At 49.7% G+C, this 8,936-nt stretch overlaps 1 protein-coding gene across 1 annotated transcript in view; it reads left to right on the plus strand.

The window, feature by feature from the left end:
• The first annotated feature begins 97 nt into the window (after nt 1–97).
• The window catches only part of Asap1 (ArfGAP with SH3 domain, ankyrin repeat and PH domain 1), a 393,896-nt gene continuing 385,057 nt past the window's right edge, over nt 98–8,936 (plus strand). The window contains exon 1 of the mRNA XM_023718810.1: nt 98–186. The gene's annotated coding sequence lies outside the window, so the exon portion shown is untranslated. The remainder of the gene's footprint in view (nt 187–8,936) is intronic.

The raw sequence follows: 8,936 nt of genomic DNA on the forward strand, positions 1-8,936 counted from the left end.
CCTCCTGCAAGCTCTCGCGAGAACGCCACCAGAGGCGGTCGGTGGCCGGAATTTGGCAAGAGTGTGCCGCCCGCCCCGCCCCGCCCCGCCCGCCCGCAGCTCCGGCCGCAGTCTGGTTCCGACCCGAGCGCCCGCCACCCGGCAGAGCCCGCGATGGAATAATGCTCAGCGGCCCGCCCGGTCCCGGTGAGTTGCGGGGCGCCGGGCCGGTCTGGCGGGGTTGTCCGCGGTCCTCGGCCCCTGGGCCGCCCCCCACACCACCCGCTGGGACACAGAGGTTTGGCAGGGTCCCTTCTGGCAGCCGGTCTCGGGGGCAGGCGCCTGCCCGGGGCGGGGAGCTTGCGGGGCGCGCGGCCCGGGCTGCTGAGCCCTGAGGCCGCCAGGGGACTGCGCGCCCCAGCTCCGAGAGGGGCCGGAGTGGCGCGCCTGGCGCCTGCAGAGGCGCCGAGGTGGATTGGGGGCGCCCCGGGGACGCAGCGTTCCTCCCCGCAGAGCTCGGGACTACGCGATGCGCGCCTTGAAGGCGCGGAGCGAGGGCGCGGGCCTCGGCATTGTCTCCCCGGCGCGGCCGAGCAAAGTTCCCCGCCACTCCGGCCCGCTCTGGGCGCCCCCATGCAGGCCCGGGCCACTTGCTTAAAGCCAAGGAGACCGAGGCGAGGGGATGAGCCAGGAGGATCTCAGCGTTTGCTCCGCGGAAACGCGGGCAGATGGCTTATGCTTTTTTTTTTTTTTTTTTTTTTTTTTTTTTTTTCCTTCTTGTACCATGTTGGGACCTGCTGCGGTTTCTGAGGGACACAAGAAGTTTAGAAGAAAAAAGAAACTTTCTGCTGTTTGGTTTTCTGCGTGTTATACCTCCTGAGAGTTGATACCAGGCACTCTTAACGCGGCTACCTTTAATAATTTATCTTCCCACTGGTGCAGGGAGACAGAGACAACTCCAGACTATCCATAGCTTAACCTCACTTTACCTGTACTGATCAGAAAGGCCAACAACTTTCCTTTGCTGTCCACCTACTCTTGGTAGAATTGACTCTAGGATGACAGTAGGCACAGATTGCTGAGTAATGTTTTGGGACTGTAAAACACATAATTCATTTTTTAGGCCAATTTTTATCTCAGCTGCAACCTTCACCCCAAAGTCTTTGTTTGGCATTTGAGAGCCCCTGGATCGCACTAGAAAGATGCAGATCTTTTACAATGGCCCAAGCAACAGTTTAGAATGAAAAAAGGTCTCAGAGAACTACTGTTTCAGTCCCTTCTTTTCCCATGGGTGAGGTCCAGAGAGGTGACCAGACTTGCCCGAGATGCAGCCAGTTAGTGGAAGCTCCAGGTCTGGTTTCCAGTCTGCAGGCTCTGGGGCCAGTACTCCTCTGTGTCAGGTTATGGTCTGCCAGGCATGCAGCAGATTTGGAAATATGTCTTCCTGCTTTATAACCTTTAAAACTTTCATGCCTTCTCTTGTTCTGTTTGGTTATTACTGCTATTTTGGAGGTATGCAGTTATCTCAAACTACATATTTTGAGAGGAATTAAAAAGATTACCCAGCCAGCCCCTACTAGTCAGATACCAAATGGGTTTAGGATTCTGCTATCAAGTAGATTTAAAATATAAAATGAGTGCTGTGTTCTATGGGAAATTACTTTTCTCTATCTCATAATTATGTGAAGAATAGAGACTTCCGAGTCCAAAAAAGGGCAGTATCTTAGCACATCCTGTACAGTTTCAAGTTCAGTAGAATTATCAGCCCTTTCTTGTGAGCTAAGCGGCCCCCACCTTCTCTTTATGAACACTCTGAGTGGCTGGTTTTTCATTTTTAGTATGTGATAATGTTGGAGAGAAAGGTCTTTTTCTCAAGCTTGTCATTTGGTGAAGGAAATTGAAATTCCCTGCACCTCCCCAGCCTCCCCAGCCCTCCCCAGCCAAAGTGAGCCAGAGTTCCAAAATTAGTGTGAGCTTTACAATGTGTGCATTCCAATGGAGCCTTCCCTTGGGAAGACCCACTCCCTGCTGGCTTCTCCTGCAGGAAAGCAGGGAGCCCAGGTTAGCAGGAGCAGTGCTGCTCCTGAGCTCTCCTACCGAGTCCTCAGTTGTATTTGATCGGTTCCTGCTGCCCCCTTCTATCTTTCCCTATTTTGTCTCACTTCTCTCTCTACTGCTGTGCTGCAGGTGGGTTCCAGAGGCCTTTCCTAGGGGACTGTACAACTGATCCCCACACATGTAACAGCAAGAATCTTGGTAACACTTGCTGTATGCCCCAGACTTGTTACTTCCTAAGAAACCCCAAGGAAGGGAGGGAACCCCTTTGGGAGCCTTGCCCAGAAAGGACAGCACTCCTCAGATTCATCTGGAATTGAGTCATTCTTTCATATATCCAGTAAACATTTGCTGAGTGGCTCCACTGTGGGAGGTACCAGTCTTACAAAGATGAATAGGCCTCCTATTTCCAGCCTCATCTTTCAGTGTCAGCCGCACACTTTTCTATTCAATCGATCAACTCAGCAGCCATGTATTGAGCATCTGCTTCATGCTATGCCACGGGTGAAGTCTTGATATATAGTGATGAACATGGTAGATCGGCCCAACCTCTTAAAGCTTACATTCCACTGGGAGGGGGCTGGTAGACAGCTAGGAAGACGTGGATAATTTCAGGCAGAGGAAAAGTGGTGGTGGTACTTGTTAGGGAGGAATCCAACCGGAGTCCAGAGTAGAGCGTGAGGGTACAATGTTGGCTCTAGGTTTTCAAAAAAGCTTGAGCCTAGATTGGAGAGTAGAGAAGAAACAAGCTAAGCAGAGAGGTCTGGGAGAGGGGGAGAGCAGTCCAGGCAGAGGGATGTGAATGTGCAAAGTTCTGTCTGCGTAGGCCAGCTTCATGTGTTCCAGGGAGTGTCAGGAGGCCGGAGAGTAAAGGAGCCACAAAGAGAATGGCGTGTGGTGTGGTTGGAGAGGGCACCTGGGACAGATCACACACGGGACATGTCCCCAGCATCACCACTGAGTGCAAAGGCAGCATTGGTGAGTTTAAACTCAGTAGTAGAATCTGATCCAGGTTTGTGGGGTGGGGTTGCTGGAGATCGAACTAGGCTTCTTGATCAAAGACAAGCACTCTAGCGCTGAGTTACATGCCCAGCCTCTTGACTGACAGTTTTATGATGTTGCTTTATGGAGAATGGATCACAGGGAACACAGAGTGGAAGCAGGAAGAACACTTAAGAGGCCACTGTGGTTTCATCTTGAGAGACAGGGAAGCCCAGAGGAGGAACATGTTCGTGGGCAAAGTTGTACTCTGCACTGGCCGTGTGAAGGCTCAGGTGCCTGGGTGGCCTCTGTGTGCAGATTTTAGGCAGGCAGGAGACCAGGAGCCTCTGACCCTCGAGAGATGAAGGGCTGGAGACACTGTACTTCGCCTGAAGCTGAGCCACTAAAGCCACTGTATTTGTTTTCCACTTGCTAGCACAGGTCCGTCTGTGCTGTTTTTCTGAGTATCTGATTATGTCTCCCATGGTCTTCCTTTCTCACTGGCCAACTTTCACTCATCTTTTAACATGTACCCTGCAGGACCGGCCAAATAGCTCAGCAGATTAAAGCACCTGCAAGCAGGTACAGAGGCTAGGAGTTCAATCCCTGGACCTGCTGTGTTGGCCCATCCCCAGAGCACATTGAGATGGCAATTGAGACTGGGCGTGGTGGTGCGCACCTGTAATCCCAGCTCTTGGGAGGCTGTAGACAGGCAGATCACTATGTGTCTGATCTAGTTGTGAAACCCTGAACACCCTGTAGACCCTTCCCTAAAAAAAAAAAAAAAAAAAAAAAAAAAAGGTACCCTGTTTTATCTCCTGGAGGATGCTTCCCACTTCCTGCCCCAATCTCTGATTCTTTTATCTTGGTGTTAGTAGGGGTCATTTTTTTCTAGTACCTTATACTGCTACATAGTATTCAAAGTAATCATAAACTCATCAAGTGTTAGTTATTATTTTTATTGGTTGGGTTGACATGCATAGCAGTAAAAATGGCATTCTGTAAGAGAAGTACAATCATGTATTTGTGTCCTGTAGCTGCAGTAACAAATTACTATAGAATTAATGGCTTAACATATATTTACACTTTTTACAGTTAGTTGTTTTACAGTTTTGGAGGTCTGAAATAGGCCTTACTGATCTAAAATCAAATGTTGACAGGCAACATTGACAGGCAGCATTCCTTCTAGAAGCTGTAGGGAGAGCTTGTTTCCTTGTCTGTTCCAGCTTCTAGAGGAGCACACAGCTTGCCTCCGCTTACAGTGTTCAAAGCCAACAGCACCAGCCTTTGTTCCTCTTTGTTCCTCTCTCGTACTACCTCAACATCCTCTGGCTTCCTCTTCCTCTGCAAGTTATTGTATAGGGCACCCCACTGTCTCCGCTACTCTTCCTCTTTTACGATCAACTGATTAGCAACCTTAATTCCATCCCAATTTCCCTTTGTAACTAACTGAACACCTTCACAGGTTCTGGGGCTAGGATGTGGATCCCCTTGGGGCTGGCAAGGAGGATGTCATCGGAGCCCTGGGAAGGATTTCTAATCCAGTCGGGAAGGGCAGGTCAGGGGTTGTTTCCTGTGGTACTAGTGAGGCGCTAATGGAAGCAGTCACCTGTCAAATGAGTATTGGGCTTCCTGTGTATTCATCCTGTCAGTGGAACACTTTTCTCTGGCAAGCCATCTGTGAGGAGGTGGCACTGAAGGTCTGCTTCCCTGTTCTTTCTCCAGGCAGCAGCCTAGATTATTCGCTTTCCACCACAGGACACAAACTCTTCTCAGTCCGCTTTATCAGTAAATCAAATGTACCAAGGTGAAATCCTCCACCAGTTCACCTATGTGCATGTCCTCTTGCAGGAAAAGACAGGCAGACGGGGGTGGTCCTCACAGTTAAAGTCAGCTCATGGTCCGTTTCCTGGCATGGCATGGCGTAAAGCCCAACACTTGTGCTTTTGTATAACTAAAATCCTGATTCTAAAGCCACAGTTACTGTTCTTAACCTAAGCCAGCCCTGTTCCCAAATCAGGCCATTGCCACCAGGGAGGTTAAGAGACTGCATTATTTGATAGAGATAAATATGTCTCTATCCTTAAAAATGGAACCCAGGCCTAGGCCTGCTGGTGGCTTTGGTTGGGGCCTCTCCATCACCTAAGAGTAAAGGAGTCAGCCATGATGTATTGTGTAGCCACGTTGCTGTGAGGGGGTAATTAAGACCAGATTTTTAAGTTCTCAAAGTTATGTAGAGAAAATGGGCTCCTGTCCCAGATACTCCCAGGAGACATGGTTCCCTGAGACCTCTGGAGAGCCACATTAGTTCTCTTGGCCACCAGCTTGCTGGGCTGTAAGAGACAGAGGCCTTTTGCTGCAGGGGATGTCCCTGCCATCGCCTGCAGTTCCTGTCCCTTGGCAATGCCACGCACTAAGCTGGTCTTGTCATATTTCTGGCTTTTCCTCCTCCTCCACCGCCCTAAGTCAGGAAGCACAAAGGCACACAGAGTTAGAAAAACAGAAGAGTAAGCCCAGGTGGTGGCCTTTGAGAGGTCCCTGTTGATTGTGCTTTGGTACAGAGGCGTGCCCGTCAGTACTTCTCCCAGATGTGGTAGGGTTCCGCAGAACCAGGCGGGGTGTGGGTCCGCCGTGGGCAGGACAGGAAGCAGGCGGCAGACAGCGCTGGGGCTACTCATGCTTTCTTTTCCAAAGCTGAGCATGAAGTTTTGGTCACGGCTTCTGCCTTCTCAGGTCTCCGTATGGGACAGTACCTGTTTTCTTGTAGCTTGGTAGGGGGTTGGGACTGAGGTTTGAACCTGGTGCTTTTGCACTGAGCCCTTTTCATTCAGTGGCAAGTGTTTTCAAGGTCCCTGAGTTGTCCATGTTGAGCCTGAGCCGCCAGCCCTCCTTCCTCAGCCTGTCCTGAGTGCTGGGACTACAGGCATGTGCTGCTGTCCCTGACTTTCTTTGAACTTTTAATTTTCCTTTCAAGTAGAGGTGTAGAGGGGAACTCAAGGAGTCCTTCTCTGTTGTTCCTTTGCGTTTTGTGACCTTGATGGAAACAGGATGGCTGTGGCAGGGCCGAAGAGTCAGCCCACTGCCGCCCCTGGCTTTGCTTCTCCTCTGTACTGACTGGGCTGATTCCGCTGAGGTGGTGCCGGAAGGGCACCTGGCACAAGGATGTCTAGCACAATAGCTGTGATAGCGGTTGTGTAGGGACACTTGTTTGTTCCTTTGGTTTTGTCCCCCATGAGCTGGAGCATCTTAAAGGGGTTTGGGGTGGGCTGGGACACTGTGACTCCTCTCAGCTCCTCACATCTGGCTGGGAAAGTGGCAGGCAGTGGGAGCACAGCCCAGTTTGGTACACCCGCTTGTGTTGCTCAGCTTGTGTTACCATGCTTGTTGTTTCCTATCACGGAGCTTTTCATTTTAATGGCTCCGCCCTTGATTTTTATTTTATTTTATTTTATTTTACAGAACGGGGGATTGAACTCAGGCCCTTGCACTTGCCAGGCAAGCACTTATTCTACTGAGCTATCTCCCCAGTCCCAGCGCATTATCTTTAAAAAGTTGTTTTGGTTCTCTTTCAAATCATTCTGGTCTTTTATGCTTGGGTCCTGTTCTGTCCTTACAGTTTCTTGTCCATATTTTATATCTTTGTTTCAAATGCACCAATGTAAGGGCCAGGGAGATGGCTGAGCAGCATAAGCACCTGCCTGGCAAGTGCAAGCTTGAGTTCAATCCCCAGTACCAAAAAAAAAAAAAAAATCAAATGCACCCTTGTCCACTTTCAGATCGCACTGCAGTGTTCATTCTGGAGAAGCCCCTTCTCCCATTTCTGGAATCCTTTGCTTGAGGGCTTGCGGTTCATGCTTGTTATAGTTTGCATCTAGTTGTCCCTAAAGCCTCGTGCAGTCATGGGACAGCTTCTAGCATCGTGATCAATTCTTGATCCAATGTTAGGATTATGGGTGTGAGTACCACACCCACCCTGGGGCAGATAATCTGTGTACACATGTGAGGAGGAGAGAGGCTAGCTAGCTGCTGCGGCTGCTGCTCCTCCCCTTTGCTCTTTGCTGTCTTCCACTGCCAGGAAGGGCTACTGTCTGCCATGTACCGCTCTGCCTTGGAGCCAGCTTAGCACGGACTGAAGCCTCCACTAACCATGAGCTGACTAAACCTTTCCTTCCCTAATTTCGGGTGTGGGGTATTTTGTCCCAGCAATGAGAGAAAACTGAGACAGTGCCCCATAGAGCCCTTCCTTACCTGGGTAGCATGATCCAAAGCTAAGCCCATCAGTGGACTAGTCTAGCAGCGCCCACCCACAATCCATCACCTCCCCAAAGCTCCCCCCCCCCCCCCCCGTGCATGAGGCTTTGGGGGAGCGTGCAGAAAAGAGCCATGACAGTAGGCATCAAGGTGGAATCAGCCAGTGTAATCCATTCAGTCTTTTAGAGATCGAGAAGAGAAAGGACATTCACAAAAATGTAACATTTCCATTTGGGAAAAAAGAATCACTATCTCTATAAGAACATTAGCAATAAAAAGATTAGATTCAGGTAGCAAGCACTTGCTGAGCCAGTCCTGTCCACCTGCCGAAGGTAGGAGCTACAGGTTCAAGGAGTTGCGTCTTCGGGACCCCTTAGTGTCCAGCGTCAGGCCGAGTACAGAGAGGACAAAAGTGTGTCCAGAGGAAGAAAGTGAGACATGAGGGAAAGAAGCAGATTTATGTGGCTGAAAAAAACAAATGATACAAATGACAAAGATAATGAAAAGTAGCACGGACTTGCGGCTCAGAAGGTCCGAGTCCTAGTCCAGAGAGTGTTACTGACTACCTCTGTGACCTTAATTAAGTAGCAGCCACTTATCCTTCCTGACTTAGGGGGATCATCTTCTTGCCTGCCAGTGATAAGATGGTGAACCTGAGATAGTGGGACCGCAGAGGGAGAAGAGAAGGCTCCTTCTTGTCTGCAGGAGTCTTCCAGCCTGCCTCATCCTTGTCTGGTAAGCAGTTGGGGTGTGGTGTGGATTTTCAGGGAGAGGACTGCAAGCATTTGGGGGCCTCAAGCTCCTTTCAGCAGGATCAGCAGTTGGGTGCTGAGGGCCTGAGTTGACTCCTGTCTCCTGTATTGCTTTTTCCTCTAAAGTTCCTTCAGAACTCCATAAAAGAGTGCTGAGCTAGGGCCAGCGAGATAGCTCAGCAGACTAATTAAACCCCTGCTTAGGCAAGCACAGGGATGGGGGTTCATTTCCTGGTGTGCTGCCCTGGCTCCGCATCCCAGGCACGCTGAGCGGGACTTTGAGACCTGGTGTGATGGTACATGTCTGTTATTCCTTGGGAGGCTGAATACAGGAGGATCACTACATGTCCAAGCTGTGTAGTGAAGCCCTATACCAAACACATTAAAAAAATAAAGAATAAAAAAGTGTTGAGCTGCTGAGAGCCATTGTAGGGTGAATGTATGCATTTGTCTTCATGGTCTTTGACCTGTGTTAAGAGACTGTTCCCCTATATAGTGGCCCTCCAGGAATCTCTGGTGGGCTGCCCTATTGCTGGGTCACTCTGGCCTAAAGCCATTGGTGGATGGACAATAGGAGCATTTGTCCTGATATTATGGGAAGACCCCTGGACTTGAGTCAGTGACGGTGGCTGATATTTATTGTATATCAGTAAGTTTCAAGTGCTATTCTAAGAAGGACCTCAGTGAACTTATACAATCCTTGCAATAACTATGAAATAGGAGTGATCTATCTATCTATCTATCTATCTATCTATCTATCTATCTATCTGTCTATCATCTATCCATCTTTCTTTCTTTCCTCTCTCTGTCTCTCTCTCTGTCTCTCTCTGTCTCTCTCTGTCTCTGTCTCTGTCTGTCTCTCTGTCTCTGTCTCTGTCTCTCTCTCTCTCTCTCTCTCTCTCTCTCTCTCTCTCTCTC

Source organism: Octodon degus, unplaced genomic scaffold (genome assembly GCF_000260255.1).
Source record: "Octodon degus isolate 3935 unplaced genomic scaffold, OctDeg1.0 scaffold00062, whole genome shotgun sequence".
NCBI lineage: Eukaryota > Metazoa > Chordata > Mammalia > Rodentia > Octodontidae > Octodon > Octodon degus.